We start from the raw sequence: 27,569 nt of genomic DNA, 5'->3' as shown, positions 1-27,569 counted from the left end.
ACAGCATGAAAAACTGGGGGTTGGAGGGGTATCAAAGTAGCATCTTTCTCTGAAGGGGTCCGAAGACTGGGAATTCCTGGAGGACAGAGTATAAATTTGATCAACTGTGTAAATGTGATATTTTCTTCGCAACCACTGGCATTAGAAGGTTTTCACTTAGTAAATAATGCAGAGTATACATTAGGAAATGTTAATGCTTTGACAAAAAAAAAAAAGGCTGATGAAAGCTGGGGACTTCAAAGCTGTGGGAAAACAGAACCACTTCACTTGATGTGCTGCCATGCAGCCACAATCTCATCGCCTGCTGCTCCACTCACTGATCACAGGCATGAAATCACTGACAGGCGGAAGGGGGGCGAAAGTGGAGCGGAGAAGGCATAGACTACCTGGTTCTCCCATTTTTATGGCCCACTAATACCTCTGACCAATCCATAAACTAGATCTTGATATCTGTTTAGACTAAAGAAAATGTTAATATCATTTATTGAAAGGGTATTATTAGAGCAAACATTGCTTTAAATACTACTGCTATATTTACTAGTGTCACTTATTGGTAGCTCCTTGTGATACAAAGCCTAAATTCTTTAATGAAGGGAGAGGGCTTCAGCCACCCTCCCTCTTAATTTGCTTCTACAGAATTCCTGAACTTCAGACAAGTATTAATTCCTATTACTTACCAACCTGTTACCCTCTTTGCTTCTCTCAAGGCTTTTGTGGATGTTACCCCCTGCACCATGTCAGTGATACGATCATTCATCAAAATAAATGCATTTCCACTTCTCACATATTACTGATATTACTTTTCATATGTCTATTCCTCTTGCCAGAATCAGAGTTCCTATGGCCTGGTACTATTTCAATTCGGTAGGATCCACTATTATATAACTTTCCCTTCATGTATTATTTTTGAGTTTCTACTGACACTCAGGAACTTAAAGCTTTCAAGTACTGAATGAAAGTATCAGTCAACTGTCAATCCAAAATCCTATAACCAGTGAAAATTCAGTAATGAATGGAAGAGTCAGGGTCTTCTTTCATGAAGACTCTGAGAACATGTTATCAGCAGAAGCACCATCAAAGAATGGCTAGGGAAAGCTGTCTGAATGTAAAAGGAACAGTTACAAATAGAATCCTGAAACACCAGGAAGGAAGAAAAAGTGTGAGGAAAAGTATTGATTCTTTTGAGATTTCCAAATAATGTTTAGAAGTTGAAAGAGAAATTGCAATATAGATGTGGATATAAATGCATTTAGAGGAGAACCTACGTAATTATTTTGTAAATGGAGGATGGTAAAAAATATAATGGAAGTAGTTTTATTTTACACTTCAGTCAAACTGATAAAATGATGACACAAATAATCTGCTATGTTATGAATGTATAATGTATACCTAATGAAACCACTAAAACTATGCAAGAGATACATTCAAGAACACTTTAGATAAATCAAAATTGAATTCCCTCCAGATGTCCAAATTGCCTGCAAAAATAGGTGGAAAACAGAAAACAAAGAGAAAAAATATACTAAAAATTAGCAGGATGAATCTTAAAGTACCAATAAATGCATTTAAGTTCAGTGGTTTACATATGTCACTTAAAATGCAGAGATTAATGGAGTTTTTTTTAAAAAATAACCCCACTGTTTATTCTGTATAAGCTCATTTCAAAAATAATATCAAATGACAAATGTTGAGGAATATTATTATCAAACAAATTTTGTTCAAAATAAAGTAGGAATAGTTCAATACTTTAAAAAATGTTAGTAAAACTAATAACAATAACATATGACTAATATTAGGAATGAAACAGGTGAATCACTACTAAATAGCAAAAGGGTAATAAAGCCATTCTGCACATTGAATTTTAACAACTGAGATAAAATAGCTAGTTCCTCAGAAACATACATTCTTCCAATTTACCTACTATGAAATCATTTCATATGGCCTATTGTTGTAAGCTGAATTAATACAGAAGCCACATTCTGGGAGATGGACTATTGGAGTCTTTATTACAACACTAGCAATCTGCAGGTCACCCATTGTTACAAAGGCCTGCAGCCCCCAAATACACATAACATAGCTAGGAAACAGGCTAGAGAGGAAAGAAAGAACAAAAACAATACCAACAAACCAATTCAGTTCCAATGGAGAGCTGAATTGGGATGCCATGGTGACTGGAGACAAGCAAGAAGACAGGAGACAGGAGACAGGACACAATCACAGAGGTACACAATCACAGAGGTACACAATCACAGAGGTATACGTGGCATGGCATAATGGCAGCTGGGCTGGTCTGGGCCTAAATAGGGTCTGAGCAGGGGGTAGGTCCACAGGAAATTCCCATTCCCAGGCACTGGACTGACAGACTCAGTAACCTATCAGTCAAGTGCCCACACCTGCCTCCGGGGATCTAGGCTAGCCCATCACCTAGGAGGCAGGTGATGGGCAGGGGTGTTTTCCTGCCTCCAGCATGAAGACAAGATGCCAATCCTACTATCCACCATGTGGCCAATATGGTGCTGGTCAAACCTGACCTGCTTACTTCACTATAACATTTAAGAAAATTTAATTCATCGTTTAAGAATTCAGAAATGCATTATCTTAGTGTAGATGGAATTACTGGAGACTTCTATCAGTTATCTTAAAGAGGGATTGACACCTAGTTTACACATTGTTTTCTAATGCAAATAAAATTTACCTAGATTCTCTAATCAAGCAGAAGTAGTATGAAATAGAAACACAACTTTGACCAATATAGATAGAAAAAATCCTTAACAAAGTAATAGCAAATAGAATTTAGTAAAAAGAATTATACATTATGATAAAATGTGGTCTACTTTAGATATTCAAGATTTGGTTAATCAATATTAAAAAAGTTGAACCCCCCCCACAGCATTTTTACAATAAAACAAAAATTTTTTAAAAGTTGATCAATGTTAACAACCACAATAGCTGATTGAAGAGGACAAAAATAACAGATTTTAAAAGGCATTTAACTGAATTCAACACTAATTTGTGATTTAAAAATTTGTCAGTTAAAGAGGCAGTTACTACTTCATCTTCATAAAGAACATCTAAAAAAAACCCACAGCTCATTTTTTATTTAATGATGAGAACCTGAATATTTTCCTTGTAGATTTTGTGTAGTCAGACAGGATATTTATTCTTGGTAACCCTGTTCACCATAGTGCAGTAAATTCTAGTCAATGCAATAAATCAAGGAAAGGTACTAAGAGATATACAGATAGAAAGGAGGAAAGAAAATAACATATGCTGATGACATAGTTCTTTTGTGTGCAAGTACCAGACCTTGAACTCAGGGCCTGGGTACTCTCCTTTGGCTAGTATTCTGCCAGTTAAGTCACAACTCCACTTCTAGTGTGTGTGTGTGTGTGTGTGTGTGTGTGTGTGTGTGTGTGTGTGTGTGTGTGTGTGTGTGTGTGTGTGATTACTTGGAGTTAAGAGTTTCATGGACTTTCCTGTTTGGGCTGGCTTCAAATCACAATTCTCAGGTCTCAGCCTCCTGAGAAGCTAGGATTACAGGATTACTGGTGCCTGGATGAGCACATGATTTTGTGCATGGAAAATTTTAAGTGACCAACAAAGAAACAATAAACACAAAAACAACCTCTAAAACTAATGAATACAGCAAGTGGCAGAATACAGGACAAACATAAAAACATATGGTATTTCTCTATACTAGCAATAAATATATGGACACTGAAATAAAAAATATATTATACCTCTGCTGGGTGTGGTGGCTCAGATTTGTAATCCTAGCTACTCAGGGGACTGAGATCTGAAGATCGTGGTTAAAAGCCAGCTTGGACAGGAAAGTTCATGAGACTCTTTCATCTAAGGAACTATCAAAAAGCCAGAAATAGAGCTCAGGCTCAAGTGTTAGAGCTCTAGCCTTAAGCAAAAAAGCAAAGCTCATGGATAGTGCCCAGGGCTTGAGTTTAAGATTTTGTATATATATATATACTTATTCATGTATAAATATAAGTGGAGAGATATTGGGCTCATGATTTTAAAGATTCAGCATTCTAAAGATAGCAACTATCTCCAAAATAGTATGTAGGTGAACATAATTCCTATTAAAATGCCAGCATGTTTTTTTTCCATATATAGGAGAGCTAATTCTAAATTTATGTAGAAACAAAAACCTGAAGTAGCTCAAAACACTATTGAAAAGAATAGAATCGAAGGAGAGAAATTTTTCTACCCAATTTCAAGACTTATTACATAGTTGCACTATTGACTATTCATGGAACATTAGACTCTTAAATCAGAATAAGATCCAAATGCTTATACTTTATTGGGTTTTCAGAAATATGCAGTTTCTCTCAATAGGAGGAGAAAAGCATTTCAACAAATGGTCCAGGAGCAATTGACCAAAAAATGATCTCAAGCTATATCTTACACCATACATTAAAATTAATTCAACATATGTCATAGAAGGTGACAGAGAGAAATATTTGCAAACTATGAATGTGATAAAGTATTTAAAATACACAAAGGACACTCAAAAATATTGAACAATCCAATTCAAAAACATAAAAAGCATAGCAGACAATTTACTGAAGATATTGTACAGGTAGTAGATAAGCATGTGAAAAGATATTTGACATTATTAGTCATCAGAGAACTCCAAATTTAAACCACAGTTAAGTTGGAATTCAGTGTAAACATGTGTAACCCAATGTAACTAGTGTAACCCAATAAAAAAAGATAAATTTCTGGAATCATATAATGGACAACATTTTTAAAATCCCACAATGAGGTATCAATACACTCATAAGGGAAGAGTTGAGATTTAAAAAAAAGATAATACTAAATGCTAATAAGGATGTTAGTGGGTATCACCGGTATCTGGCAGAATCTTGAATTCTTAGTGTAAAAATTTAATAAATCTTAACTTTTATTACATGCTGAAATACTCCTCATCTACTGGGTTAAGAAAAATAAATTGTTAAAATAAGCTTTAAAATGAATGAGACTGTAGTTCTCCCAGATTGAAACCAGAAAAAAAAACAACCTTTATGGAAGCATAGTACTTGTTATTATTAAGACTAAAGCAACATATTATAAACCCAAAGAGAGTGATTCTCCAGAAAATATGGAGCAAATGTACTAACCGCATATACTTGATATATAGGATCCATCACTTTTTAGCTATTTCCCATTGAAGTTGGTTTTTAAAATGTTATCGTCTGCAAATGATAGAAGTAGGCAGGCCCTATGGATATACTTATGAATTGTTTGATCTTCCCAGGTTTCTCTTAAAACCTGGGTGAGACCCAGATGCCTGTGGGGCCCCAGGGCTCATGTCTGTAATCCTAGTTACTCCAGAGGCTGAGATCTGAGGATTGTGGTTTGAAGCTAGTTTGGGCAGGAAATCCATGGGATTCCAATAAACCACCAAAGAGCTAGAAGTGGGGCTGTGGATCAAGTTGCAGAGTGCTAGACTTGACTGAAAAAGCTCAGGGACAGACCCCAGGCCCTAAGTTCAAGCCTGAGGACTGGAATACACACACACACACACACACACACACACACACACACACACACACACACACACACACACACACACACACACACACACACACCTTGAAGAGATTAGCATACACATTAACATATGGTAAATGGATCTTTTGTGTATCACTAGGTATTCATCCAATGTATATAGTTTTCTCTTGGAAAGGGACTCCTGGATCTGCAACTTTGCTTTAGGTCAAATAATGTAATACTTTTTTGTCTTTGCCAGTGTTTTCTCAACTGTAAAATAATAATGAAAAATAGTTATTCTCTTAAGATCATTGTGAAGATTGTATGATTTAATGTGGGGAAAAATTATTCAACATTACAATAGCAAACATAATATATGTGCTAGCTGTTATTGTTATTGTCCACTCATAGCTCTAGTATTATGTCTAAACCATGAAAAGTAACTTTAAGATGATTTGAATTAGTGAGTTTGAACTTGATGATAGGGGGCAAAAAGCAGTATGTGGGCTCAATAAAAACCATATTTCTGATTTTAGATGGCAAACTTTCCCAGGCAAGTGAAAGGTAGATATGATCCTCTTTAGCAATGCTGGATAGTGGCAGTTGTTCACAAGGTGAGGTGTATTAAATTCATTTTTATTTATGATATTTGCAACTATTGGGATGTGATCACATCATAAACTTAATAAGTTCTTGTACTCTTACCTGTGGCTTTGAGGCAAAGCTGATCCCCTGAGCTACAAAGTCACTTCAGAATTGGAGATTTTTCTGTTATACTACCAAGTTGTAGATTAACACCTGATTGTGAAAGGATAGATTTAGTGAAAAGGTAAAAGTTTGGTAGATTAGTGATGGCTCAAGTCCCCTGAAGAACATCTTGCTGTGGAAAGAAGAAATTTCTGCTTTGGGGAAGGGGAGACAAGCTTTCAGAAAACTCAAGGTTTTTTTTTTTTTTTTTTTTAAATACCATCAATAAAGAATAGAATGTGTTGATTCCATCCTTCCTAGTTCTGCAGTTTGGAGAGCTAATGGGAAATGCACATGACCCGCCCAATTGAGAACTTCCATTTCAGGTCTGCATATATCCCTCCCTCTCCCCTCCTCCCACCTCCAGTGACTCCTTAGATCTTCAGTGACTCAGCAGATCTTCAATGATTGGTCAATTCTTCTATAGGAGTAACCAATCAGACTGCAGCCTCGAGTATAAAACCTCTTCACTCAAGGCTCTTGAGGGCAGAGCAACAGCAACTTCCAATGGAGGGACTTCTTTCCAGAATTAAGTTCTTTGTATTCACCTTTCAGCAGTGGTGGCAGCCAACAGTGAAGCTATAACGTTAACAGGTATTGTCTGCTGCACGGCTGCAGTCTTTGTCAGCTGCAATGCAGAAGGGTTGCGTCCTGACCTGGTTCTGCCGAACACAGCAAGCAACGGGAATGCATACATACATAAGTAAATAATATCATCTGCTGAAAACTTTTTGCAACATCCTAGGAGTGTATTAAACTTGTGCAGAGTAAGTGGTTAAGGGCCAGGCTTCTGTGCTCAGAGAGTTTTGTGTTTGGACCCTGATCCTCCCTCAGAGCCGGGAAGTGGGCTTAGACCAACTCTTTTCTCTAGCTTGGGTCTTGAAAGCATTCCCAAGGAGCCGTGCTGTTGGTTTCCAGCCAGTTGTGCTATGGGACATGGCAGAGCCCTTAGGTGGTTAAAGTAGGTAGAGTTAGGAGATTGGAACTATGCCTTGGGAGGGCTATGGGGTCTCAAGTCCCTTCCCATTGTAGTCTTTGCCTCTAGCCCCCATGAAGTGAACTGGGCCTCCCTTGCCAACTGCTTCTGCCATGATATACTATATGGTCACCAGCCCAAAGCAGCAGGGTGAAGCCAGCAGAAACTCATACCTCTAAAACCACAACACCGTTGGCTTTAATAAATCTTTTTTCCCCCCAAATAACCTTTTTTTCCCCCTCTTTTGTTTGTCAGTCATAGTGTTGCAAAGCTAGCATACTCTTAATCTGTTTTTCTCTTAACATGGTGTCATGACAGTTTCTTCCCATAGTTTCTAAAGATTAAATTAGCTACTATTGGGAAAGTCCTTGACATAGTAAGTACTCTGTAATTGTACTCAGTAATTGTTAGTTATTTTATTGTTATATATTTTATTGTAAACATGATCTAAACCTCAGAGCTTGTAAATGGTGAAACTATAAATGGAACTCTAGTGTGTCTTTTTCTTCAGTTCCTTCTCTACTTTGAGATGTAATAGGTTAGTTTTTATTCATCTTTTTTAGAGTATACGTTTATATAAAGTCAGAGTTGCTAGTGAAGACTTAGAAGAACACTTTCCAAGATGGTATTTTTTCCTTTCTATTTGAACTCTCAAGTCTAGAGTTTCAGGATGGAGTTTAGTGCAGAAGTAATTGGCTTTCTTAGTCTAACATTATAAGAAGTTCTCTTTCAGACTGAAGGTTGAGAACCATGAGAGGAAGTCTCACATTCTGGTAATTGCTTTACAGAATAACTTACCTTTTAAAAACATACGTTATTTAACTGCGAATCCTTCCTTCCCTCACCATGCCATTTGAGAAGCTCCTCATTATAATGTGATGACAATCTTACCTTCTGGATCTCCCTTTTAACTATTTCCTCAAGTACCATTACCTAATATTATTTTCTGTTTGGTTTTATCAACTAGCTGGTAAAGTGGTAGACTTATTTAGCGTTAAAGAGTTTTGTAGGAGAATACAGAAATGATTTAATCTTAAAGGTTTTCCACCTGTCAGAGAATTTAAGCATGATGAAAGCTACTTGAAGCAGGCTGAACACTATTTACTGCTGTTATAACACATCAGCCCACAGTACGTGACCAGAGACTAATTCAGAAAGTCCTATTAACATGTCGAATGAAGCTCAAAATGAGATGTTTTTAAAACCTCCTTAAATGCGACATTTGCCATTTTGTTTCGTGTGTGTAAATTGGATTGATTGGGCCTTGAGAAGAAAGAATTCCATAGTACCATAGTACTGATAAAATAAGAATCTTTTAAATTGATCCCCCCTTCCCAATAGTTAACTAGATAGTTTATTTTATAGCTTTATTTTCTCTGTGCAGGTGAAACAAAAAGACTAGCAAGTTATTTTTTCCTTTTGAAATAACTGAGAGAACATTATGAAATGGAATGTGTTTCCATTCTGTCATAGAAAAACAGCATTTACCCCTATTACTTAGACATCAGGTAAAATGATGACATTTCTCTTGTTTGTACCAGCACTAGAGCAAGGAGAAAGATTCTATCATAAAGATCCCATTCCCTGAAACTCTAATAATACCTTAAAGTTCAATTACCACTCTCATGTTTTGGTCTGTGGCTACTTTACAGTGAAAATCAAGTTAAACTTTTCAGCCACTCTTTAGCATCTCCCTTGTAATTGGAAGAAGAGAGAGAAGTGTGTGGACAGAAAAAGAATTTATTTCCTCTTTATCTTTCATAATCCTTAGTCAGAATGGACTTCTGCAACAAAAGAACAATGAACAAAGAAAAAACCCTGAATTTTAATAATAAATATATGTGTATATGTATATAAGTATGTATGTATGTATGTATGTATGTATATATGTATGTATGTATGGTATGTATGTATTTCATGTAGAGGGTAGAGATACTTAGAAATAAGAGTATATCTCAAAGTTAAGGCTTTCAGTTCAGGCTCAAATACCAGTACCAACTGAACCAAAGAAAGAATGGTGTGTGAGCAGGCCAGTTAGAGACACCCTAGAAAAATAGGGTACAAATAGGAAGGTTTCTCATGTAGGTGTAAGTCCCTATCTTTTGCATTGATCATTGATCAGAGGTTTTAATGATCTTGCCATATTCTTTTCCTGAAACAGGAGACACCTTTGTAAATTGAGATTTCCTTATAAATTTACATTTTCTTTTAATTGTGAGAATACCGTACAGAGGAGTTACAGTTACATGGGCAAGATAAGGAGTACATTTCTTATCAAGCATTGTTGCCTCCTCTTTGTTCCTCTTCATCTTTCCTTCTCTCCCCTTCTTCTGATTTCTCCTTTTCCTTTCTCTTCCTCTTCTTTTTTTGTTTTAGCTATTTTTTAGATAGTTTTATTTTGCGTTGGCCAACCTTAAACTATTATCTTCTTTCCTACACTAGATGGGATGAAAAGTATATACCATCACACCTAGCTCATTTGTCAAAATGGGGTCTTGCTAACTTTTTGCCTGTGAGCATCAAAGTAGGATGTTCTTGATCGTTGCCTCCAGAATAGCTGTAAGTAGAGGTGTGCTACACCATATCCAGCCAAGAACTGATGATTCTATTTTGTCTTCAGAGCTTCCTTTGCTGTTGTGATCTCTCAAAAATAACCAGTTCCAGCTGGGCATAGAAACCTCACACCTGTAACTCTAGCTCTTGGGAGGCTGAGGATCAGGGTTCAAAGTCAGTTCAGGTAAGAAAGTCAGTGAGACGCTTACCTCGAATTAATCACCAAAAAGCCAGAAGTGGAGCTGTGGTTAGAATGGTAGAGCACTAACCTTGTGCAAAAAAGCTCAGAGATAGTTCCCAGGCCCTCAGTTCAGGCTCTCAGACTGGTACACACATAAAATGAATAAAAAAAGAAGCATATTTAGGCATAGAACATTCTGGACTCCTGTAGTCACATTTGGAAGTGGCATTTATTATTTTTTTATCTCTTACCAAGATTTACCTGTCCCTACTCATCATGGACCCCAACTTGATCCAGGAAAGGTTTGTATTCTTCATAGATTCATGTGTGATGTTAGGCATAATTTAAATTGCAAAAGGAATATTGACTATTTCCAGATCTTAAGAAACTTGCCTTTATGCTCTGCTCTTTTTTCTCTTCTTTACCTTTCTTTTTTTTAAGTAAGTTTTTATATTGTGAAAATACTGTACAGAGGGGTTACAATCACATGAACAAGGTAATGAGTACATTTCTTACCAAGCATTGTTGCCTCCTCCTTTGTTTTTCTCCTACCATCCCGTCCCTCACATCTCCACAACTACATTCCCCCCCCACCCACACCCCTGCCTAAATTGTAAAGTTCATTTTTCGACATAGCGTCTTGTACATCTCATTGTTGCAATGGGTCCACCTGTATCCCTATTTAAACAATTTATTTTTTCCCTTCCGCTTCCCAAATTATACCAACATCAAATACAGTGGAAACAGGGGTTATATTGTAGGGGTGGGACATACAAATAACATGGTACCTTATAAATACGTTAGAAACAATAGCAAGAAAGAAAAAAACCACTTGTGTCCTTATCTTGGGATTCATTTCCCTTAACATCATCTTATCTGAACTTTTCTGCTTGTCTAGTTATTATACTAGTTATTGTAAATAAGGGAAACCATGGGACCTATGTTTCTTTGCGCCTGGCTTACTTCACTTAATAATTTTTTTCCCCAAGCCTTTCCATTTCCTAACAAATGGGGCAATGTCATTCTTTCTGATGGAGGCATAAAATTCCATTGTGTATATATACCATATTTTCTTGATCCATTCATCTACTGAGGGGCATCTGGGTTGGTTCTATATCTTAGCTATGGTTTATAATGCTGCAATAAACATAGTTGTGCTGGGGGTATGGTCTTGTTTGTGATCATTCGGGTAGATGCCCAAAAGTGGGATTGCTGGGTCATAGAGGAGCTCTATATGGAGTCTTTTGAGGAACCTCCATTCTACTTTCCAAAGTGGTTGAACAAGTTTACATTCCCACCAACAATGCAGTAGGGTTCCCTTCTGTCCACATCCCCTCCAGCATCTGTTGTTATTAGAGTTCTTGATTATAGCCATTCTAACTGGGGTGAGATGAAATTGAAAGAGAAAGTTCACTACTGAACTCTTTCTATGAAGCCAACATAACCCTCATTCCAAAACCAGGCAGGGACTCATCAAAAAAGAGAACTATAGACCCATTTCTTTCTTTCTTTTTTTTTTTGGTCGGTCGTGGGCTTGAACTCTGGGCTTGGGCGCTGTCCCTCAGCTCTTCAGCTCAAGTCGAGTGCTCTACCACTTGAGCTACAGCGCCACTTCCGGTTTTCTGGTGGTTTATTGGAGATACGAGTCTCACGGTCTCTCCTGCCCGGGCTGGCTTTGAACCGCGATCCTCAGATCTCAGCCTCCTGAGTAGCTAGGATTACAGGCGTGAGCCACCAGCGCCCGACTAGCCCCATTTCTTTGATGAACATTGATGCAAAACTTCTCAGCAAAATTTTGGACAATCGACCAACAATTCATACAAAAAATCATATACCACGATCAAACAGGATTCATTTCAGGGAGGCAAAGCTGGTTCAATATATGCAAATCAATTAATATAATTCATCACATCAACAAGAGCAAGGATAAAAGCCACATGGTTATCTCAATAGATGCAGAAAAAGCATTTGACAAGATCCAACACCCCGTTATGATGAAGGCTCTGGAAAATCTTCTTTGCCTTTCTTGATCAGCTGTGTGAAACTGTTGGTTGAGACTGTTGATTCAATCAAAAGTGATATGCAAATTATGTAACAACCAGCCAAGAATTAGATGTGGAAGCCAGTAGGATGATGTACTGAGCTAATTTTGGTGTAGGTATATTGACCTCTAAGGCCAATACAACATACATTTCTTATAGGTGAAACATTTCAGCTTTTTTCTTGTATTTGGAATCAGCTTTTTGAGATAAAAACAAAAATGGGACTTAGTAGTGTATTTTTTTTGCAGTCTACCAGTTGAACCACAGCTCTACTTGAAGCGCTTTTTTTTCTGGTTAATTGGAGATGAGTCTCACAGCCTTTTTGCCCAGGGTTGGCTTCGAACGTTGATCCTAAGATGTCAGCCTACTGAGTAGCAAGGATGATAGGCATGAGCCATGGGTGCCCAGCTTTGTAGGGCATTTTCCTTCCTTCCTTCCTTCCTTCCTTCCTTCCTTCCTTCCTTCCTTCCTTCCTTCCTTCCTTCCTTCCTTCCTTCCTTCCTTCCCTCCTTCCTCCCTTCCTTCTTTCCTTCTTTCTTTTTTGTTGGTTGTGGGGCTTGAACTCTGGGCCTGGGAACTGGCCCTGAGCTCTTCAGCTTCAGCTCAAGGCCAGTGCTCTACTACTTGAGCCAGCACCACTTCTGATTTTCTGGAGGTTAATTGGACGTAAGAAGTCTCATGGGCTTTCCTGCCCAGGCTAGCTTTGAACCACGATCCTCAGATCTCAGCCCCTTGAGTGAGCCATTGGCACCTTGCTTGTGGGGTATAAACAAAGGATTAGGTATTAGGAGGTCAGAATGAGGTCACAGTTCATGCACAGTGCCTGGCATATTTTTCATACTTGACATATATTCCAGCAATGATGCAAGCCTTCACTGTATAGCTTTGTACCAGATTTCAGTAACAGTCATGTCTTTGAAAGTTTATTCTCTTCCCCTAAAAAGCCTTCCTTTGATGCCTTGGTTGTCTCATTCTCTTGTTCTAGGCCGCAAGTTTAACTTACCTCATTTGTTTCAGTCTGTCTTAGGCTGATCTGCTCCTTCTAAGCTCTGTGTACAACTAGAAAGAGTTCACTCCCTGTGGGTATCTTCCACTCATGTCTGTCTCCTTGAATTGCTTTCAGGTTTTGATCACCTTCGTACCTAGGTCCAACCATAGTGCTGACATTTCTTAAATGCATATAAAATATATGCTTCATTAAATGAATGAAAATAATTAATTACTAAACAATGCGTTGAGTCCTGTTTAAATGAACTTTGAAGGGAAAGGGGGATAATGAATGAAAATGAAGATACTGTTAAACATAATGATGATAGCTGTGATGATGATAAGAGGTAGTGGTAACCGCTGTGTTAAATTCTAACATGTAAATTATCTCAGTGAATCTCCTCATAACTTTATTAAGTAGTCAGAATGATTAGCTCCATTTCCCAATGAGGAAAGTGAGCATGGAGATTTAAGATTTGGATAGTCATGCCCAGGTAACTGTTAAAATCCAGGATTCAAACCCATGTCCTTAACCACAATGCAAAAGGATATTCCTGTGCTGCTTTGCTGCAGCTTTTTCAGGTTTATGATTGATGGTGTCCTAATGTGTCCCGGATAATGTGACAAGTTCCCTGTGATAACTCAAAGTAGCTTTAGGTTCATTGTGAGGCTCCAGTGGTCTTTTTATCTAGAAATAGAAAATGGAAAACCAGAGGCCATATGATTCTTCTCATTTATTGTCTTCTGCAACCAGCCTCTTTTGGTGCACAGCCTTGCTGAGTGTACCAGCCTTTGCTGCAGTTCAGTTCATAAGGACTTACGTACTTCACGTGTTCATTTGAAATTGAAAACTCGGTCTGTACTGCAGTGCACAGTAGCCATATTATGATGATTACTTGGGCAGACAAATTAAATGATTCCCTATAGTATTAGCCCTGAGAAGTCTAATTTCCCTGTGTGGAATCGTGTTTATCATCCCCCAAATTCAGAGACACAAAATAACACATTTACATTTATAACTTCTTCCTGAAATTCCCCTTCCACCTGGTTTGTTTTCTTGATTCAAACCAATCTAAACCCCATCCATAGGATACAAAACACATTTAAGTATTAGGGCTGGAGGTGGGGTGGCGGGGGGTAGGCAAGCAGTTAAGGAAAATCCAGCATTTGATTGTACCTTCTGCTTTCTAGTAGCAAAAACATAATAATTGGAGGATTGCCATATTTTTTTTTCTTTAAAGGGTTAGGCTTACAATTTTCTAAAAATCTAGGGCCTCCCAAGTAAGTCTTCAAATAAGGCATTTTTAAACAAATAATAATTGTCTCAAAGGGAGTGTTCAGGTCAGGGTTTCATTTCATGATTAGTGAACTTTCCTGCAAGCTTTTTTCTTCATAAATTCTGCCTCCAGAAAGACAAGAAGCATTTTTCCCAAGTCCAGCCTCTTTAAAGAATGACCTTCTTGGCTCAGAGAGCAGCTTTGATTAGTAATGGCCAAAATGAATTATCCTAAAGCAAATTCATTTTTGAAAGCAAAGGTTCCATTTTGTAGGAGGAAAAGCTCATCTCAATGCCTAGAACATGTGAGGTTAATGGCTAACTTGCTGCAAGGATAGAAATATGAAAAAGCAAAATTGTTAAGGCTGCTGAAGAACTAATCAAGCATATTGTTCCCTGGATTCTAGAAAATTGCAGTGTGCTTTTTAGAAAGGTTGAAAAGATGTCTGTGGGTTCATTTTGTAACTGTGTATTGTTTCTTTCCTGTGGTATTGGTGGCTTCAGGGGTGTGTGGGATATGCTGAAGGTGACGGCTGCTGGTAGTGTTCTGGTGTCCCCTGGCAGAGGACTCCTTGTCCTTCCAAATGACAGATGGTTCCCTCTGCTGGCTGAAATTAAATTCAGTCCTCCGTGCTATGACAGCGGAGGAGGAATCATTGTCTCACTGATTATCAAAGCATAGTTATGGGATAAGAGGGTGTAGTTCAGTGGCAAAACACATACCTACTATGCATAAGGCCCTGGGTTTGATCTCAGTACAACACAGAGACGAAGCAACCAAAATAAAGAAGCAATACAAAAAACAGTTTTGAAATTTATCCTCAGGAAACCAACCACCTGTGAGCAGCTTAAATGCACCCCAGAAGTGGTGGTAAGCTCCCTCCTCATCCCTCTCTCTTCTTCCCTTCCTGTCTCCCTCCCTTCCTACTTCTCTATCTCTCCTTTCTACTTTTCCTTCCATCCTTCTCTTGCTCCCTCCTTTTCTCCTTTTTATTTTCAATTTTCAATATTTTTTGTCTGTCAGTCATGGGGCCTGAACGCTGGGCCTGGGCGCTGTCTCTCAGCTCTTCAGCTCAAAGCTAGCACTCCACCACTTGAGCCACAGTGGCTTTTTCTACTTATGTGGTGTTGAGAAATTGAATCCAGGGTTTCATACATGCAAGGCAAGCACTCTACCACTGAGCCACCTTCCCAGCCCATCAAATTTTTTTTTTAAATGTAAGTATAACAATTAAAGTCTTTTCCGTTTTTGTTATCTTTATTGGTCATGGGGCTTGAACTCAGGGCCTGTGTACTGTCCCTGAACTTGTCTGCTCAAGGCTAACACTCTTCCACTTTGAGCCAAAGCTCCACTTCCAGTTTTCTGGTGGTTAATTGGAGATAAGAGTCTCATGGATTTTCCTGCCCAGGATGGCTTTGAACCTCGGTCATCAGATCTCAACCTCCTGAGTAGCTAAGATTATAGATGTGAGCCACCAGCACCTGGCTTTTATTTCTATTACCCAGTAATAAAGATCTCTTTTGGATGGCTCAGATTTGCTTCCAGTGTTGTTCTTCTATTTTAAAAATTATTGATAACTATATTCTCTTTTAAATAACATGACTTGTCCTTTCCTTATTTCCTTATCTCCTACCTGTAACCTTAGCCCCAAAATTCCCTATCATAAATTTGAAATATACTTGACCTGTCCATTGTTTATACTGTAACAGACATATATGTGCATATATACTCTTTATTTTCCTTTTTGCTTTAATATTCACATGATATTATTTATGAAACATCTATACTCTCATATTTAAATGCCTTTCTTGCATAATCCCTCTGAGTAGCTAGGATTGCAGGTATGAGCCACTGGTGTCTGGAAAAGTGTCATCTTTCTACAAGTTCACCAGAAGTATTGGATTAGAGGTCCATCCTATTCTAGAATGACATCAACTTAACTTTTTACATATTCAATAAAATCATGTTCTGATTTTATTTAGGATCAGAAATTTTATTAGTGATCAGAAATTCAACATATTTTTTTCTGAAAGGCAAGGGGAACATAGTTCAACCTATAACATTATTTCTCTTTCTACTTGTTTCTTCATAGCACTTAACACTATTTAGCAACCATGTATTTTGCATATTTATTTTGTTTATCTGTCTTCTCTCACTAGAATGTAGGCAACCAGACAGAAGGATATAGAATTGTTATGTTCATTACTATAATGACTAGGACTTGTTATATCTCAGTATAATCTTCATAAATATTTGTTGAAAGAATGATTGCAATGCTTCTGGTTACAGACTTGAGCAGACTAAATAAGATGACATGATCAAAGTTATTTGATTTAAAAAAGGGAAACAATGGCCCTTAAGCAAAATCTTAGAGAATGAATTGGTGTTCATGATTCTGATGTATTTTTTTAATTTCTAAGAATAGTATACTGAGGTAAAGATTAGAACAGAAAAGAGGCTTACCAGGTGAAGAATTAGTACTGTGTCTTAGAGTGATTTATGAGCAATGAGACCTCTTTGGCTTCTTTGTCACTTCTCTGCTTTAGAGAGATCTTTGCAAATAAGATGGGAGTATGGTGGTATCAATTTGTGTAACATGTTCCAGAAACTATGCTTGGTATTTGATCCTCATTTAGACAAAAAAAGTACCCTTCATTTGACAGAGGTGGATGTGAAGATCAATAGAGTTGAAGAGCTGTACAGGTCACAGAAACAGTTCAATACTAGGATGCAAATTTAGGCCAACTGAACCAAAAAAAAAAAAATCCGTGTTCTCTCCTTGGTAATATTCCTTCAGATTTTAGTGGATACTAGGGTGCCAAAGGAAAGGAAGTAAAGTGGCCCACAATTGCTTCATCAGAGGATTTGACATAGAACACCACAAAGCCAGGAAGGAATCTTTTATACCAGACTCTCAGGTCTGGATCATGTGTTTACACAATGAACGCCTCAGTTTCTAAACTGTGCATCTCTGCAGGTGGAGATTGTCCTCCTGCTACTTCCTTTGTGTGGTCCTCTATGACTTACTTAAGTTTCCCTGAGTCACATAACTCTTCTGCACAGTAATGATGAGCCTTCTGAAATTGCACCCAGCTCAGTACTCACAGTGAATGTTCCTAATGAAGTTGTACCTGGAAGCTGTCTGGTCCACCCCTAAAATAATCATCTGGATTTCTTGTTCCTGGTATAGGTGTTCTAGGACGACCTCTTGGCTTTGCCCCTCTTGCAGAAAGTCTGTGCAGCCTGAGCTGTGGAATCGACGGAGACACAGCAGTAGTCTGAAAGGTAGTGTTGGCTTAAGTGTTGGCTTAACTGACCTACTATAGACATCCTTATAACACTAGTACCACCCCCTTCACATACAAAACAGAGCTTTTAAAATGGTAATGTGTCAAAGCTAGATTCCCTTAGAGAATTTACCCTCTCTCGATTTCTATTTGTAGCTCCCAGCTTAAAATTGGAGTATAAATATTATGTCAGTTAAATGAAGGAGTGATGACTTGACTTTCTGAAAGAAGCATTACCTTCTCTTTTTGTGAAGTGTAGCTTAACTGTTACCTGATTGACATGCCATTATATTGTCCCCCCCCAGCCAGACAGTTACACATATTTAATATTTTTTGTGTGTGCCATACATGGCTTTGAGCATGATGGTGGAATTGAAAAGAAGTAGCAACAGAAGGAGGCTTCTCCCTGAGACCTACCTTCTAAAATGGTTTGGGGATTACTTGCCTTTTATACCTCTTTGAATAGTTTCAATGGATAAGTTAAATATGTATCTTTTACAAAATCATAGCAATAAAGGAAAACATGTATACTGTCAGTGCTTAGAAAAGCATCCTCCAAAGAATGGAGCTTGGCATATTGTGTACTCTGAATGGAAGGACATTGGCAGGGGCTCAGAAGCAGTCTCATTCCTGCTCCCCATTCTTCCTCAGCACAGTCTGTAGAAACTAGGATCTCCCTTCTTCAAAGCCAGCCATAAAACCGAGAAATATTACTCTAACTTTCTTGTGAAAATTTCTTGGGTAAGAGTAAACTGTACAAAATTCTATTACTTACCTTGCTTGTCTGATAGTAGGTCCTACATTCCCTCATTCCAGAAAGGGTTTTGTGCTGTACCTGGAAGAAAAGGAATCTTGGCCACACAGAAAGACCAACAAAAATATAAACTGATAGGCCTTTCTGGCTTTTTCTTCTTAGTCCATTATCTGTAATTCATAACTTCTGTGTCCAATTACATTTCTATGTGGCTAGTTATTTTTTTAAAAATCAAAGCATAAAATGGATCAAATCTGTAGGGTTTCATTTCTGAAGTATCTTATGTCACATGAATTAGATACATCTGTTAAAATTTCTCTTAACTGTCTTTCGTTATAGGATTGTGATTGTGATGCTTATAGTTGGTCAGGAAAGGTATCATAACTTTCCCTGTTGTAATACTAATCTGGTAATTTCTTCAGCACAGGGTAAATGTGTATGCTTGCTTACTTATTTATTGTTCTTTTAATTTTGTTGAAGCAGGATTTTTCTAGCTCAGGCTAGTCTGGAAATTGATATTTCTTGCCTCAGCTTTCCAAGTGCTAGAATTATAGCTATGTATCACCATGCCTATTTGGTTATGTTCATTTAACTTTACCCTCATGAAACTACTCCTTTCCTTTATTTTCTTAATATATTTTTTATTGTAAAGATACTGTACAGAGATGTTACAGTTACATGAGCAAGGTAATGAGTCTATATCCTATTGAGCATTGTTACCCCTCCTTTATTTTTCCCCTACCATCCCTCTCCTCCCCACCTTCCCAACTCCTCCCCCCCCCCGGAAAGTTGTAAAGTTCATTTTCAACATACTGTCTTGTACATCTCATTGTTACGATGGGTCTTCCTGTATCCTTATTTCAGCATTTTGTTATTTGCCTTCCCCTCCCCAAATTAGAAAAATGTGTATACAAGATGCAGGGCACCAGAATCAAATACAGTGACAACAGGGGTTGTACCATGGGGGAAGAACATACAAAGAAACAAAAAAAAACCCACATAGTACATTGTAAGTACATTAAAAATAACAATAAGAAATGTAAAATCTCTTGTGTCCCTATCTTGGGGTTCATTTTGCTTAGCATCAGGTTATATGATCATATGTACATAGCTTTTGACCTCTTCTGCTTGTCCTAGACATATACTAGTTATTGCAGATAAGGGAAACCATGAGACCTATGTTCCTTAATGGCGAAAAACTAAAGCCATTTCATCTAAATTCAGGAATGAGACAAGGATGTCCACTCTCTCCACTTCTCTTCACTTTAGTATTAGAATGCCTGGCAAGAGCAATAAGACAAGATGCAAACATAAAGGGGATTTAAATAGGGAAAGATGAACAAAACTCTCCCACTTTGCAGATGACATGATCTTATACTCCTCTCCTTTCCTATCATTCTTTTGTCTGCCAGTATATTCCACTTATGGGAAATCCTAGGTTCTCACCATACAGTAAATCTGCATCTATTGAATAGTCTATGTCCTCCCCACCTCCAAAATGCTATACTCCTTGCCTAGCTTTCAGGAAGACCTCAGTGTTCTTTGTCTATTTTGTATTGCATGCTTACTTATCCTTGGCCCTGCCTTCCTTTTCTCTCATTTGAAACCCATGACTTTATGTAGGCAAAGCTTATGAAGTTGGACCGATTTGCCCCTAGAATTTTTAAATCTGTGAGACATTGCTGCATCCTTCACTAAACCCAGGTTTTGGAGGGATAAAGCAGGCATCTTCACTTGCTAAGTGCCTAGCCCTAGTGAATCAGTTGCCTATCAAGAGCCTTTCCCTGGGAAAAAGGATTAAAAGTAATAAATACAATGACTTGAAATGGAGCACTGGTATTATGTGCATTCCTACTGTGAGATTTTGCATGTAGTGGCTTGATATTTTTGTTATTGTTGCTCTGTTTAGTCCTGTAAACCCTGAAGCAAGATTCTTTTTAACATGAATGCTGTCAATATAAAATATATATCTGAAAGGGTAGCATTTTGTTATCAGCAATTATGAGAGGGAGGGATTTTGGACTATATTCAAGCTTTAGAAATCTCACTTATTCCTCTGTGTTTAGAATGACTATTTCTTTCTGCTTACAATAAAGGGCATGTTCCTAATGGTTTCAAGTATATCCTCTTTGCAGTTTTCTTTTTCTCTAAGATTTCTGCTATTTGTTGTTTGATCTCAGACAGTTCACTTAACTTCTCTGAAGTCTGGACTCTTCCTTTATAGAATGAGGATAATTGTAGGAACCACCTCATAGAATGGTTATGAAGGATTAAATGATGATTTATGTAAAGTGGTTTAGAAAAGTATCTTGCATGCAGAAATGGATGCAATAATGATTATTATTCAAAGGAAATGTGTGCTTATTAACTTCGGGTACTATTGAAGGAGTTTTAATACTTTATTTCTGTTAGAATATTACTTATTGCTGCTTTCAGTGAGATAAGATATAGAAATATCTGAGACCCCAACGTGAGGTAAAAACATTGTGTCAGAATACCTGGTAGATAGTCTTTGGGAGATAATCTTTTGATAATCTTTGGTAGATTCTGCACAAAATATATGACTTTGAAATTGAACACAGCCAGGCTAAGAGTCAGATCTGACTGATACTTTATCATTTAACTTTATACTGTGCTTTTGTTCCACATATTTTCATGTACTTGGTAAAATGATCAAGGTATCCCTGAGTCTGACTTCTCTTTCTTCTTAAAACTAAAACCAGGACTGGAATATGGCTCAGCAGGAAAGCACTTACCTAGCATCCTGAGGCCATGGGTTCCATTTCTAGTAATAAAAGAATAATCAAATAATAAGAACAACAACAACAAATACACAAAGAAGCAAAATTAACTATCACTGGATGAGAAAATAGATGAAGATAAAGTATTATGACATGAGGACTTAGGGAATATGAAGGAATGTTTCTTAAGTCATATCTGTTTTCATTTCTGTTATGACTAAGCAAGTTTTACTACATCCCACATTCTCACAGATGTCAATAATACCATCAAAGAGAGAGTAGGAAAAAGAGAGGGAGGGAGAAGAAAAAGGAGAGAGAGGAGAAAGAAGGAGAGAGAATAGAGAAGAAGAAAAAAAAGAATAAATAGATTTATTGTGGAGTTAAAATTGAAAACTTGAAAGCCTGCACCAGTGCTCTGTGAATTGCCTATTTTTGTATTGTTTAGAATAAGGACTGGCTGAGTTTATTTCATTCGAGATAGCTAATCATCAGTAAAAAAAACAAAAAACAAAAAACAAAACCCTTCAATCTTTTAGCTTTGAAGACCCAGTGGAAAGGGCAGGTCCCTGACAACCACTAGACCATGAGTTTAGAATCTTGGAAGAAGAGGGGCAGAGAAGGGAAGCTCCTAATTCTGTAGGATAAACAGTTTAGGCTGTTGCCTGAGTCATTCATGTAAAGCGTAGAAACAGATTAACACAGTTCAAAATGAAAGAACTGATCTGAGATTTGAGCTACTGCCCAGGAGAATGCTTTCAATTTGAACATAACTAAATTAATTGCTGGCTGAAACAGATAAATCAATAGTCATCAGAGAATTGAAAATGAATTCAGACTTTTCACACCATGTCATTCACATGATACAGACTTCAATCGTGTGATATATGTAGAGCCAACAAAGTATGAGCAATGTTGAGGAATTTTTAGCAGTCCCCCAAATGTAGGGATTACTGGACAAAGATTTTGAAGTAGTAATAACTGGGTTCTATGAAGATCAGGAAAATATACTTTGACTGAGTAAGGAATGATAAATGTATAATATAAAAAAGAAGTTGGGGACGATGGCTCTTGCTTATAATCCTAACTACTCAAAAGCAAGAAACTGGGAGGACCTTGCTTCAAGGATAATCTACACAAACAGCATAGACTACCATGAGACCCTCATCCCATCTGACAGCAGTGTACACTGATTCATGGCCATCTAGGAAAAGTGTCAACAAGAGAATCATGGTCTAGCCATGTAGTCCCCAAAGTGACTACACCAAAAATAGAGCTAGAGGCATGGCTTGAATAATAGAATACCTGTCTAGCAAGTGTGAGGCTCTGAGTTCAATCTATAGCACCACAAAAGCCAATAAGCAACCCAATACAAAGCCAAAACAAATAATTATAGAACTGAAAATGCAATATTTGAGATTAAAATTCACTGAGTAGACTCACAGCAGTTGGAGGTAACCAATAAAAGTGCTCTTGAACCTGAAGACAGATCCATAGAACATTTCTTTTTGAAGCACACACAAAAAAATGTGCACTTGAACAGAAAAAATAATTAATTGAGCCTCAGATACCTTGATAGTAGCCAGAATAAAATGGCTCAATTGTTCTTTTCAGAGGAAAATGCTTTGAACGAATCAACACTGACTTCTTATCAGAAGTTACAGAGACTGGAAAAAAATACAAAGATGGGGAACATTTTTCTTGGTACTAGAGCAGGAACTCAGGGCCTTGCACTTAATATGCAGGCATTCTACCCCTTGAACCATACCTACAGCCTATGACATAATTTTTTTTTAAGTACAGGAGCAGAGAAAGGAGAAGGACCAAGAAAGAATTTGACTTTGTGTCAATACAAAATCACAATTCTATGCAAAGTAAAAATATCTTGAGAATGAAGACAACTTAAAGACATTTTCAAATAAAAGAAACTGAAAAGAATTTATTGCTTGCAGATTGTACCATTAGAAATGTTAAAGAAAGTTATTCAGGTTTAAGTGAGATACCATCATATATAATCCTAATTCTAGAAGGAATGAAAAAATAGCCTGTTATTATAAAAAGATCATTTTTCTGTATTGAAATCTTTAAAATCCAGAGGACCTATGTCCTGTGGTGTTTGTACTCTAATGTGTATGGATATGCTACACATAACTATTACAGTATAAAGAAGTGGGGATAAGGGTTGGAGATGGACTTTGATCATTGAAAGATTTTAAAATTTTATGTGAGGTAGTATGAAATTTTAAGTGTATTTGGAAAGATCAAAATGGTAGGCTTTGGCCACCAGAAGTCATTGGAAAAATCAATAGATAAAATAAAATCCTAATTTTTAAAAATGATCTAAGAGTATTTCAGAAGAGAGGAACAAGAATCAAAATGACAAAACAAATAATAAATTTATAGCTCTAAATAGAACCATATCAGTAATTATACCAAACATTAATGGACCATACTATCTTTTTAAAGGGTAGATATAGTAGAATGTATTTTAAAAAATCAAGATCATCTATATTCTTCAAAGAGGTGTGTTTAAATATAATGATACAGGTTAATTTCAGTTGGGAAAAATGCATATCATAGAAACTCACAAGAAGTCCTGTGTGTCCATGCTAATATCACACAAATGTTAGGACAAAAATAATTATTAGAAATAAAGAACATTTCACAATAGCAAAAGCAAAGGGACAATTTTCTTAAGAATATACAAGAATTATAGTTGAGTATGCACCTGATAAATTCTAATGGAGAGCTGTTTTACATATTTCTGAGTGTAGACATTTTTGAGGACTCTTTCAGTTGTGAGTCAAGAAATACAAGTAACTTGTCATTTTAACAAACAGCTGTTTAGTCAAATCATAGAATGGAAACTTGATGAAGGCTAAAAAAATACATTGTCCTTGTAATTTGATATGTTGAATCTCCTTTGTACAACTGCTTGAAGAAAATTAATATATAATAATAGAAGGAGGAGGAGGAAAAGGAAGAGGAGGAGGAGGAGAAGTTGTTGGAGATTATGGCTATCTTGGGGTCACTAACTACTGATACCTTTTCCATCACAATGCTTTACAATAAGTGCTTTTTACATTTAACCCATGCATATGTTTCATCACCTCCCACAATCTAGAGATCAACTTGATTCCATCATAGTTTAATCCTAGAAAAATTCATGTTTAATCCTAGAAAGTTTATGTGCCAGAACAGCTAGTAAGTCCATTCTGGTTGGTGCTCTGGCTGTATTACATGTTAAAATTTTAGATGGGTCCCTTGCTTACAATTCTTACATAAATTCTCAGAACTACTCATTGGTTTCAGTCAGGTTCAGTGTGTTGATCAAGGCCAGGAAACTAACTGGTGGATACTCTCTAAATCCAAGTTTATGTCCAGAGCCTCTCCCACTGTATTTCATCATTTCTTGTAAAGAAAAACCATTGATTTGTTTCAATTAGACTATGCATTTGTGCATCTATGTTACCTTCATGGATACCCTAGAGAAGAAATGAACCTTTCAGTGGTATGTGTCATTTGTCCTAGATATGGCTAATGGCAAAAAAGTAAAAGCTTTCTATTCACATAGAAATAGACCCAGAAACTATGAACTTATGTGTGTGTGGGGGGGGTGTGTGTGCGCACGCGTGAGTGCGTGCACATGCGTGTGCTCCTACCCAAGAATTAAACTCAGAACCTGGCTGCTTTTTTTTTTTTTAATTGTATTTTATTTTATTTGAGAACATACTGTACAGAGGGGCTACAATTACATGGGCAGGAAAATGCATACATTTCTTACCAAGCATTGCAGCCTCCTCCTTTGTTTACCCTTCACTTCCCTTCCCCGCCTCCCCCCTCCCCCCACCCAATTTTACCCCCCTCCCCCCACCCAATTATACCCCCCTCCCCCCCACACACCGACATTGTAAAGCTGGTTTTGACATGACATTTTGTACTTCTCATTGTTGCAACAGGTCCACCTGAATCCTTAAACGACTTGTTTGTCCCCATCTCCTCCACATGTTATACTGACATCAAATATAGTGAAAGCGGGGGTTACACTGTGGGGGAGGGACATACAAAGCAACAAAGAAATAATCTTATAAATGCGTTAGAAACACATGCATGAAAGAAACGAAAACATTAAAATACATATTTAAGGGTTCATTTTCCTAACATCACATTATCTGACCTTTTCCGCTTGACTCATACCTATACTAGATATTGCAAATAAGGGAAACCATGGGACCTATGCTTCTTTGGGCCTGGCTTACTTCACTTAATATAATTTTTTCCAAACCTTTCCATTTCCTAACAAATGGGGAAATGTCATTCTTTCTGATGGAGGCATAGAATTCCATTGTGTATATATACCACATTTTCTTGATCCATTCATCTACTGAGGGGCATCTGGGTTGGTTCCATGTCTTAGCTATGGTGAATAATGCTGCAATAAACATAGTTGTGCTGGTAGCTTTAGTGTGGTCTTGTTTGTAAACATTTGGGTAAATGCCCAAAAGTGGGATTGCTGGATCATAGGGGAGATCTATGTGAAGTCTTTTGAGGAACCTCCATACTGCTTTCCAAAGTGGTTGAACAAGTTTACATTCCCACCAACAATGAAGTAAGGTTCCTTTCTGTCCACATCCCCTCCAGCATCTGTTGTTGTTAGAGTTCTTGATTTTTGCTGTTCTAACTGGAGTGAGGTGATATCTCAATGTTGTTTTGATTTGCATTTCTTTTATGGCTAGGGATGTTGAACATTTCTTCATGTGTCTATTGGCCATCCTTCTTTCTTCTTCAGAGAAGCTTCTCTTTAAGTCTTTCGCCCACTTATTTATTGGGCAGTTGTTTCTTTGAGGATTTGTTGTTGGGTGGTTTAATTTTTTGAGTTCCAAGTATATTTTAGATATGAGACCCTTGTCCGTTGTATGGCTAGTAAAGATCTTCTCCCAATCGGTGGGCTTTCTATTGATCTTGCCAGCTATGTCATTTGCCCTGCAGAAGCTCTGCAATCTTATGCAATCCCATTTGTCCAACCTTTCTTTGATTTGTTGTGCTTCCGGGTCTCTATTCAGAAAATTTCAACCTGAGCCAAGGAGACCTAGGGTTTCTCCTATTCCATCCTGTAATGTTTTCAGAGTGTCTGCTTTGAGTTCAAGGTCTTTGATCCATTTGGAGTTGATTCTGGTGCAGGGTGATATATAAGGATCTAGCTTTAGTTTTCTACATGTAGTTAACCAATTTTGCCAGCACCATTTACTGAAGAGGCTGTCTTTCTTCCATTCTATTGTTTTAGCTTCCTTATCGAAGATTAGATGGCTATAGGTCTGTAGGTTCATTTCTGGGTTTTCAATTCTATTCCATTGGTCCTGAGGTCTAGAACCTGGCTGCTTTATATACTTGAGTTTTTGTTTTTTGTTTAAGGCTACTACTTGAGCCACAACTCCATTTCCAGCCTTTTTAGTGGGGAGTGTTACTTAATTGGAGGTTAGAGTCTCATAGACTTCCTTCTTAGGCTGGCTTCGAATTGCAGTCCTCAGATTTCAGTCTTCTCAGAAGCTAGAATTATAGACGTCAGTAACCAGTGCCTGGGTATTAAAGGTGTATATATTCTGATGGAGCACTGTATTTTTCTACTTGTTTATAGTAAGAATTTAGAAACTGTGGAAACTTTCTTAGATTTCTGTATACCCTGTGAAATGAGAATTGCACCACCTGTTACAACAGTGGATTAACTTTGGCTTTATCTGCTTTTAATTTCTGTTGCTCTGCTCAACTGGGGTTTTTGAACTCAAGGCTCTGCTTGAGCCATGTCCCAGCCCTTTTTTGCTTTAGTTACTTCTCCAGTAGGATCTTATCTTTTTAGGGGTGGAAATGGGGGTAGGGCCAGGCTTAGATCATGATCTTCCACAACTTTTTGCCCAAGCTGGCGTTGAACCATGATCTTCCCAATCTCTACCTCCCAAGTAGCAGGATTTGCAGATATGAGCTACCACTTCTGGTCTCTCTATGTCATGTTCATATTGTATTGACAAATCTTAGCCTAGAATCTTTGTTGCTTTGTTGTGGTTCTCTTTCTAGCTAGCTGAGAAATGTCTACTTCAGTTGTAGTAGCTTATAGCCAACATTAACTAAAATTACTAATATATACAAAGAAAGCTAGGGAAGAAACCCGCTAACCTCAAATGCTAATTAATAGAGTTGTAAGTATACATTGAACATGAGAGTTTATTGTGTTCTCTTTCAGGCAGAACAAAGAGAGACATGAAGGAAATTTCCAATTCTGGTTATCAGAAAAGTTTAAAAGTTAACATGTCTAAACATGTTTAAGATGTCTTCTCATTTCTTTCTTATTATAAAAAGAGGCTAATAATGATTACCATTCAGATACTTGATAGATGATATTTGTGCCTAAATCTTGCTTCTCCTATAACCCTAATAGAGGCTCATATAGAAATCTCAGGAGAGTCAGACTGTCACTCACTGTGTTTAGAACTCTGAACTTCTGTGGATCAACTAGTTGCTACTTATTTA

At 37.4% G+C, this 27,569-nt stretch overlaps 1 protein-coding gene across 13 annotated transcripts in view; it reads left to right on the top strand.

Moving 5' to 3' along the window:
- Fhit (fragile histidine triad diadenosine triphosphatase) overlaps positions 1-27,569 on the top strand; it is a 1,320,449-nt gene that overhangs the window by 342,527 nt on the left and 950,353 nt on the right. For 10 of the 13 annotated variants that reach the window (XM_070018836.1, XM_070018846.1, XM_070018840.1 and 7 more), the window contains one exon: positions 17,459-17,553. The exons of the other annotated variants lie outside the window; for them this stretch is intronic. The gene's annotated coding sequence lies outside the window, so the exon portion shown is untranslated. The remainder of the gene's footprint in view (positions 1-17,458; positions 17,554-27,569) is intronic. 13 annotated transcript variants of the gene reach the window in all.

This window comes from Dipodomys merriami, unplaced genomic scaffold (assembly GCF_024711535.1).
Source record: "Dipodomys merriami isolate MVZ:Mamm:240054 unplaced genomic scaffold, mDipMer1.0.p SCAF_13, whole genome shotgun sequence".
In the NCBI taxonomy this organism is placed as follows: domain Eukaryota; kingdom Metazoa; phylum Chordata; class Mammalia; order Rodentia; family Heteromyidae; genus Dipodomys; species Dipodomys merriami.
The sequence above is the reverse complement of the archived record's forward strand: the minus strand, read 5'-3'. Positions and strand labels throughout refer to the sequence as shown.